The sequence below is a fragment of the Ursus maritimus genome, unplaced genomic scaffold (assembly GCF_017311325.1).
Source record: "Ursus maritimus isolate PB19 unplaced genomic scaffold, ASM1731132v1 scaffold_28, whole genome shotgun sequence".
NCBI classification, from domain to species: Eukaryota; Metazoa; Chordata; class Mammalia; order Carnivora; family Ursidae; genus Ursus; species Ursus maritimus.
Genome location: NW_024425341.1, coordinates 32,896,816 through 32,905,863, shown reverse-complemented (window position 1 = coordinate 32,905,863; position 9,048 = coordinate 32,896,816). Strand labels below are relative to the sequence as shown.

The 9,048-nt window shown below is 50.2% G+C and overlaps 1 protein-coding gene and 1 long non-coding RNA gene across 2 annotated transcripts in view; one reads left to right on the top strand and one right to left on the bottom strand.

Annotated features, from left to right (window-relative positions):
* TENM3 (teneurin transmembrane protein 3) overlaps positions 1-1,449 on the bottom strand; it is a 586,425-nt gene extending 584,976 nt beyond the window's left edge. Inside the window, exon 1 of the mRNA XM_040643363.1 lies at positions 1,288-1,449. The gene's annotated coding sequence lies outside the window, so the exon portion shown is untranslated. The remainder of the gene's footprint in view (positions 1-1,287) is intronic.
* An 81-nt stretch (positions 1,450-1,530) lies between these two features.
* Positions 1,531-2,992, top strand: LOC121105652. Its single transcript, XR_005838274.1, has 3 exons — positions 1,531-1,986; positions 2,189-2,333; positions 2,517-2,992. It is a non-coding gene; the product is annotated as an uncharacterized LOC121105652 (long non-coding RNA).
* Positions 2,993-9,048: the final 6,056 nt, after the last annotated feature.

Sequence of the window (9,048 nt, the reverse complement as noted above, 5' to 3'; positions counted from 1 at the left end):
GCTTTCCAAAGATGCTAGTCCTGTCTTTTTGTTTTATTTTGTTTTTGACAACAGAAAGAAAAGGTAATGCCTGAACATATTTCTATTTCTAGTGAAAAGACCACCCAGTGGATTCTGCCAGAGCCTACAAATGTTTGACAAATAACACTGTCAGAAGATAAGAAATAAGAGTATTATTGAAGAGACAGTCCTGTTCTCCGGAACCCCAGCTGTCTGGGGCCCTGTAAAAAGTGCTTGGACAGCCCTCCTCATCCTTTCACTTCTACAGCACTTACCCAAAAGTACCTGGAAACTTTTCCCTAGCTTTAGATCATCATGACTTCAGAAAGCAAATGTATCTGCTGTATTGCACGGTAGAATTACCTGTTACCCTTCCTCCTCAGTAAGAATTAGTAGCCGGTTACCATTACAACCACCTTAAAGGTGAGGCAGTAAGAATGGCATCCAAACTGCATAATAAGGTGCTCAGAAGAGATCAGAGCCTACCTCAACCTAAAATATTTGAAGCTTCTTCCAATTGGTTGTAAAACACGACACAGCCCGAGACTGAGTTGCAGAGTCACAAATCTCTAATTTTTCAAATGCCAAGCTCAGGGTTATTTGTTTGTTTCCAGCCCCATCCAGAGTTTCCAGCTGAAGTTTCAGTCGAGATTCACCACTCCCCACGCCACCCCAGACCCTCGTTCCCGTCCTTCTTCATTCCCAACTTGGCTCCCAGGTAGTTAGAGAAGCCTCATTTTCACTTCCCCCGGAAAGTGGGGACATTTCAGGGCTTCCCGCTCGCTGGAAGCCCCAGAGAATCTTCTCAGACACCTTCTCAGAGGACGCGGCGCCCCGCCACAAACCTGGGGATCACCCCGACCAGAGCCAGACGGGCTAGACTCCCTGCCCCCACTGCGCGCCCAGCCCCGGGGCTGCCTTTCTCGGGGAAGCCGCGAGCGCGGGGCTCCCCGGAACCGCAGAGCCGTGCCCAGCTCCTCCGGCGCGAGGCACCGGCGAAGTTCCCACCTGAGCAGGCAGCCTGAGGTGTCACACGCGAGGGAGGGGCGGGGACCGAGAGGCCGGGAACTGGGAGGCCAGACCCGGGGAGACCGCACGCCGAGGAAATGTTCCCGGGCCACCCCGGCTGGCCAACCTGCTGCCGCCTCCCCAAGCAGCGCGGGCAACCGCGCCGCGGTCCGCGCTGGCTGCAGCCCGCCCGCTCGCCCTCCCGCTCCCGGCGCCGCGGCGCGGGCACTAGGACCCCAGAAAGGAAGGAGGGCGCGCCGGCGGCGGCGCCGCACTTACCGCGCTCGGCTCGCCCGCGCCGCCGGCTCGCTACCCGGCCGCAGCCGCCGCGTCCACCCGAGCAGCGCGCACACACAGCACTTGGCCAAATTCAAAGGAGCCGGGCACGGGGGAGGGGGCCCCGCCGAGGGAGCGGAGCGTGGGAGATGGGGGAGGGGCCGGGAGGGGGCGAGAACAGCAAGTGTTACAACTTCCTTCCCTGCCCTCCGCCCGGCCGCGGCGGGCGAGGGACGCGGCGAGGGGAGGGCAGCGCGCGCCGGAGCGCCAATGAGTTCACTTTCTTTTTCTCCCCCGCGCTCTCCCCCTCTCCCTTCCCGCCGGCCCCTCTAAGCCTCCTGCTCGGCCGGAGAGGCCGGGCCGGAGTTTTCGGTCCTCGGCTGGGGAGCCGGAGGACGGTGGCGGGGAGGGAGAAGGAAGAGGAAGAGGAAAAGGTGAGGAGGCGAGCAGGGCGCCGTGCCAGGGAGCAGCATCCAGGACCTTAATTGTGTGACCGGGGGACGCGCCGGGCCGAGTGTGCCCGAGACAGGCGCGTACACGTGTCCGTGTGTGTGTGCGAGTGTGTGTGCGAGAGGAGAGGAGCCTACCATGCGCTTCCCCCGGTGCAGATCGCGGGAGAGCCCAATCACAGGGCGAGCTGGACCGAGCTGTGATCATTTATAATCCTGGACTCCTCCGCTCCGCCACTTGTCAAGATGACAGGTACTTTATTTCTTATTCTTCTTTATTCAAAAAAAGAGATTCCCCGTTTACGGCCTTTTTCTGTCAAATGGGATTTGCCGGACTGAACCACGTTCGCCGCCCCTCCCTTCTTCCCTCCTCCTGGCCGCGTAGGGTACGGGAAAGCTCCAAGGCTCCCATGCTGTGACCAATCAGTGCGTCTACTACTCTTGCCGTGATTTAGGGGTCATCCATGAATAACACTTCACGCTGATGAATGGCTCTTGCCTGCTTTCGGCTCTGATGAGGGGTCCGCCTGCCGCTGATTGCAAACACTAATGAACTTACAGCGCCATTTGAAATTCACACGCACCTACAAAGTGCAGGGGGTACGTGCGTGCCGGGGATGGGGGGGGTCTGTCCTTTTCTTCTCTGGGTCGCGGGGCGGGGTGGGGGGGGGAGAGGGACAGGGGGAGGGGGCGGGTAATTGCTTTGGACCAAAGTGGAAACACTTCTCTGTGTAATCAAACCTTTAACCTTCTTAGAAAACTACTTTTCTTGATCTTTCATAGGGTGGGCATTTCAGGTCAGCTGAGTCACCCGAAGAAGTAGGAGTGCAAGACACTGCCGGGAAGATGGATTCCGAGGCAGAAGGGTGTAATTAAGGATTTCCACTCTCGGTAGGCGGCTCGTCCTTTACAAGAGGCTCAGAAAATGACCTGCGCCTTTCCTTCCAGAGTGTCCTCTCGTCCGAAACTGAAAAGCGCAAATGACCTTCGCACGCGGGAAGGGGCTCTGAACACCAAGACTCCTTGCAAGCCCCATCTCGGGGCTGGCGGAGAACAAGTGTCCGCCCTCGGGTTCGAGCACCAGGACCTCCCCAACAAGCGCGCACTGGCCAGGGGGCGGATTCTGGAGTCCCCTAAAGGCTCCGCAACCCGCATTCTCCGACCCCCATCCCCCGTTCTCCCCTCAGATTAGCAGCCAAACGCCACCTCTGCCTCGACTTTGTTTGCTGTGGGAGGAAAATAAAAGTTTACTGCTCTCCACAAGATGCTGCCACTTCCTACTCACTTAAGTTCCCTTGGACACCCTCGCTCTTGACCCTCCAGCCCCAGCAGCCCCGGCTTAAGGGAAGCCGGCCGAGGCCGACTGAAGTTCCGGCTGCTCCGGAGTTTTGGAACACCCAATCCGCGACCTTCGCGGAGCCGCTCTCCGGCTCTTCGCCCCTCCGGACCCTGTTCCTCACCCAGCGGCAGCAGGGCTGTGGCGTGCGCATTTGGGGCGGACCAGCCCGCTGGGCTCCTCTCCCGGCGCCCTAGCGTCCCCCTCCCCGCCCCCCCCCCCCAGGAGTAGCTCTGAATTAGTTGCCCAGGCCTTAACTGGCCGCCGGCAGACTTGACCTAGGAAGCGTGGCAGAGGAACTAGTGAGCTCCCAGCCTTCTCATTCCATCTTCTACTTTCAACTTCAGAGCAGAGGATTCCAGCGACCTGCATCTAACGGGACTCGGGCTGGAAGGAAATACACCTGTATTTGTAACTACGTGCAGAATGATAAACAGACTAAACACTTTGAAAACAAAGAGCAATGCCTCCTAGGAAAGCCTGAGGCTTCATGACAGAGTTTCTCAAAGTTTTGGGGAGAACGGACAAGGAGAGTCCCTGAACTTGAATTAGTGTGCCCAGTCCCACCATCTGAGTTCCCGAAGTTGTCAAATGACCAACGCCCTCCACCTACTCGTTAAGAAATAACGGTAATGCGTGACCACCACGACCCTACTCCCGGGTCGCCAGTGACGCTAAGTACTACAGGCACATCTACGCAGCAGGAATCTAGAGTCGCCCTGGGGTGAATAAGTCTCTTTCCTGCTTTGCGGGGTTTCACACTTGGAAAAAAAAAAAAAAAAGGCAGTGAGGGCAAAAGAACGATTATTCCCCTCTCATTCTAGCAGTCCTCATTTTCTTAAGAAAACTTTTGAATTGTGGAGGTATACCCCAGACATTACCTGACAATCACACAAACTCCTTAAAATTTGCATCCCTGCTGTGATCAAAAGGAAACCTGAAGGGTATTTCATAAATCACCTTTGTGGCCCAGTTCCCACAAAAACATCTTAAGTGTTCAAAACTTTTCTGAGTGTCCATGTAACACTCCCCCTGGCTCTTTTGTACCTTACTATCTAGCAATACACACACACAAAAGAGAGAAGATACATCCTAAAGAGGCCAGGACAGAAGAACTAAATTGCTGGTGGAACAGGCAGGAGGTGGGGTGGGGGGAGTGGCATGTTTCTTCTTTTCAGCTCTTTTCTCTTTTCAGCCCTCATTATAGCTAAAGCTGGTAATGAGCATAGGAAACAATAGAACTCATAAAATTTAGAAATGGTAATAAATCTTGAAGCTTGTCTCTAGCCCAGCTCCCTGTTACATGATATTCAAAGTTTTTCAGTGTGAGGTGTTGGAACATTCACACTAATTGTATGCAATATAGACAAAATACTCTAGAACTCATTCACACAGCCCCGTGCACTGTTTGCCAGGCATGACTGGTGGACAAAGCGCGCAGGGTGTCCTCAACTACAGTGCCTGCGTAAGACGAAGCCCGAAATCAAGGCAGTTTATGCGTGCTAAGTTTGAGGCTTCGCGGGTTGGTTGGCTGTTTTTTTTTTTTCCCCCCTCCCTCACCAACAAAGAAGTTCCATCACTTGAGGTCGTTAGGAAAAGCTGATGTTGTACCATGCCAAACTATACCAGACGCTTTCTCCGCCGAATTCCTCCTTGGAAAGCAGAGAGGCAGCTCGCTACGTGACCACCAGGTTTTCTGCCTCGCTGAGCGGCTGTCATGGGAGGGCGGGGTTGGTGGGTAGCTCACGCCGGGCCCTCGGCTGCAATAAAAACTCGAGCGGGACAAGAAATGCAAGACGCGGCGGTCTGTTTTGCAAACCTCTGGCCTCTCACAGCAAACTCTGTCGGGCGCGGCTGGTAACTTTGCCGCGTTAAGGCAGCTGGTCGTGCACAGGGTAATGGGGCCGAGCTGGCGGCATCGCCCTCCCGTGGGGCCCCCTTGTCACAGTGATACGCTGCCCTCCGAAAAAAAAAATGTTGCCGATCTCCCCTTGCAGCCCCCACCCCTGGAAATGCATGCCCGCGGCCCTTGCAAACCTCTACAGGACGCTGGGGAGGAAGATAATGGACCGGACCACTTTGGGATTAGGAAGGAACTGACCGTGCCCGCAGGACTGAGGCGGGGTGGGAAAGGGACCGGCTCTTTGCCCTGCTGCGGAGGCTGGGCACACAGCCCCTGTTACGCCGCTCCATCGGCTCCCCACCTCGGGCGGGGGTCGCTCCCCACTCGGAGGTGATGCCTATCCATTTTAGTCAACATCACGTAAGCCTTCCCTGGAGGCTGATGTTTTGGGGACTGTCAGTTTTCTCCTTCTGTCCTCAAGGTCCAGCCTGAATCCGCCAAGAGGCTGGGTGGCAGCTGTTCCCGCCTCCCTCCCGTGGGGAGCAGCGGGTCTCCGCAGCCGCTTCCTCCTTTGACAGGCGGGGCTTTCAGGCGTGCAGAAGGGGAGCACCGGGTCAGGCAGGTAGGAGGCTCTCCAAGGAGGCTCGTGGGCACCGCTCCACTTCACGGGCTTTCTTTGGACTTGGTACATCTGCTCTAACAAACTGAGGCAAGAATGGCCTGACTGTAGGGCTCAAATCGGGCTGCAACCTCTCCCACCCCAGGGGTTCTAGGCACTGACAAGGAAGAGGGGAAAGGACTGAGGGAGCCATAGTGTAGACACTCAGATCTTCCCTCTGACCCTTTGAAAAGACCAGGAAAGCCAATAATCTATATACTTCCAAAAGGAGGGTATGTCTCAACTGAGAACAGTAAGTGACGAGCAGCTTAAAACAGAGGCTGAAGGCTGGCAGGCAGGAGAAGAGGGTGATTCCTAGGCACTTGGAGTGTGCTGGTTAAACAAATCACTTGGCATGTAGCCAACCATTAACCTGGAACAATTTACAGCACTAGAACTTCACTTTTACACAGAAGTCTCGCAAGTAGCTCTAAAGTTATTATCAGGGGGTTGTTGTTTCTTCCCCTGAGAAAATAAGCAACTTATTTCCCTTGGCTGTTAGGTTGAGGGAAACTGTAAAACAAATATTCTAATTTGATCACTGATCAAGTCATAAATTAAATGACTATTGGTGGTAGAAAATATGCTTTCGTTACCTTAATTAAAGCAAGATAGGCCTCTCTCAAAGCACATGCACTTTGGAGCTACCCAGTGAACTGGTGATGAGACAAACCAACCTTTAAATGGGACCGTGCTTTTCCAGTACATTGGTTTGTGTTACGCACTGCATAAACAGAGCCTCCTCGTGGCTCTGACCTTTGGTGAAAAGGCATTTGTGAGCCCAACCCAACTGCCGACTTGGTTTTGTTTCAGTCAGGTAGAACACCCAGTTCCTTGAAGGATTTTGAACACAGAAACATCTTTTCACATGGGGCACTTTCAATTTTGTTTAACGCCACATAACGTGTTTAAAACGTGCCACATTATTCTGCGCTGAAAGATAAAAACCTTTATAATTAATAGTTACCATGGAGTGCCCTTTAAAATCTGCCATCTTTTCTATGGACAGCTTTTTGGTAAGCAATACTCTACTTACTGTATACAGTATATACGGCATACGGTGTATTTAAGGCACACACTAGCTGCTGGCAAGGTTTTTAAATTCATGACAGGACAATTTTGTTAATAACACGATGTCCTTTAGATGTTTTGGGATCCAGTCTATAAGCTAACTTGTAGACATAGATTAAAAACCTAGCCATCAAGTGACTACATTCAGTTGTAGACCCACTGAGCATCTTCTCACTTCCTGGAAGTGTCCTACTCTGTCCTCCCTTTGCTGCTTCCTGAGTCTGGGGTGTCTGGACTCTCAGCCTCTGGAACACCTATTTATTAAAGCACCCACTAATGATACTTCCTCCCCCCCCAAGAGCTTCCATAGTATTTTCTGCATGTAATCAACGATGGCACTATTTTATTATAGGGGCCTTTTGCAATAGCTCTTCAAAACCACAGGGTCCAGCACAAAGGGCTGCCATACAGCGGACGTTCATTTAGTGGTTGTTGAATGAATGCGAGAATGCATGAATAAAATATTTTCACCCTATTCAGTCATTCTGACTTTTGTTTTTTTTAAGGATAGGTCATAAATAAAAATGACTTCAAGAATATACTTATTAAGTATGCTTTCTACTTTTCTGTCTGTCCCTTTTTTAATGGCACATCGTTTAAAAATTCTAGTTATGATATCAAGCCACATCAATACACCCCTGAACTTGGTTGACTTCTGAGACACGCAGTTTGAAGTAAAGACAAAAATAATGGGGAAAAGCAAAGAGATTGCAAACATTGTGTCCCTCTTTTTCAGTAAGATGTAGCACAGACGGAAATTTGGAAAAATTGGTAGTAAGCCCCTATCAAATGCAGATACTCTAAGTATGTTCTAGTAAATATGATACTATGACACCCTTATTGTTTACCAAATTCCTTTGGACTTTTAATGGTAAGAAGCGTAGAGCCTAAGATGACTGCTTTTCATTTCTTCAAGACAAGCGTTCAGCTGGTATTGGGGAAACAATCTCTGTTTGTCCCTGTCTGCTCAGGAGGACTGTTTCTAATTGGTCGGGCATGGAATTTAGTTGGAGATGTGTATGCAGCAACCCAAGCGCAGAGCCTGTGTGCTTTGTAAAGTGATAACCATATGGGCCTTATTTGAAACATTTGAGGATTTTCGACATTAACCTGGGTTAAATTGAGCTATAAATTCAACTCAAATGTATACGTCCTGACAAATTCATCATCACTTTGGATAGATCCAATCCGTGCTCCCCTCAGATTAATAAAGATGATGACCGCTTATCACGAATACGGAGGTTCGTAGTGATCAAGTACCATAATGTTGTACTTTGCACTGTTTAAATGCAAATTGCCCATATTAAGCAGACATTTTCTACTGTTATCACTTTCAGTAGAATGGAAATGTTTAAAAATGATCTCTGGGTAAAGAAAAAGATATATAGTCAAACCTATTTCCTCTTACACAATTTTCAAGTGCACTTCGCTATCATCATGAAGATTTAATTAAGCGAGCTCAGCCACGCTAAAAAGCAAAGCGGCTGGAAGTTACGACCTACGGAAACATATTCAGGACTTACACAAAATAATTTATTTGCTTTTCCTCATTTAGGGATCCGCACAATCACGGAAGGTTCAAAACACAACAGGCTTCTAGAGCTTCCTTCTCCTATTTTTGAATATCAAATTTAGAGCTCACACTTTGTTACACATAATAGTACTGAGTTACGGATGTTGATGGTCCTTCCCTTGCAGCTTTAAATTGCCTTGAAAAAGATACAGTTTCTTTAATTAAAAAAGCTGCACAGAACTAATCCCTCTAGCTGAAAAAAGAAAAGTTTTAAGCAATCTCTTTCTGCTCTGAGAGAGAAAGGCAGACAATACCATAACAGATCAGAAACATAAGCTATAGTGTGCAGCCAGGAGCACAGCAGGGAACTGAATACTGCTCCGACTGTGTCATTTTTTAATCCCCCATCCCAGTTTTCCCCGTCTGACCTCATGCTGAGATGAAGTTATCACAGAAGACAGCTTTACTCTCACCAATGAATCCAACCCTGGATCTGTATTATCCTTAGCAGATCAAAACACCGCTTTCATCAAATAGCATTATCTGCATAAAAGGCATGCAATTGCCCGATAATTTCACCCAAACTATGCTATTCATTTAAAGGACAAGAAGAGAAATGTAATTCATTCCTTTTTGGGGGGTGGCAGAGAAGAGTGAGACCTGGGGGAGAGCAGAGGCTGGAGAAGCTCACTTACCCCCTTCACCCATGGGAACTTTTCTGTTTTTAACACAAAATCCCAAGAAGGGGTCCATTTAAAAGTCCCCCTGCTTCTGCGCTTTAAGATTAATTGTTGGAGCAATTTGGTGCAGTTTGAGTGACAAAAGTGTAAGTTGTGTAGAAAACTGGCAGTGAGAAATTACAAAGCTTGCTGATGTCATTAGCCATGCTTCCCT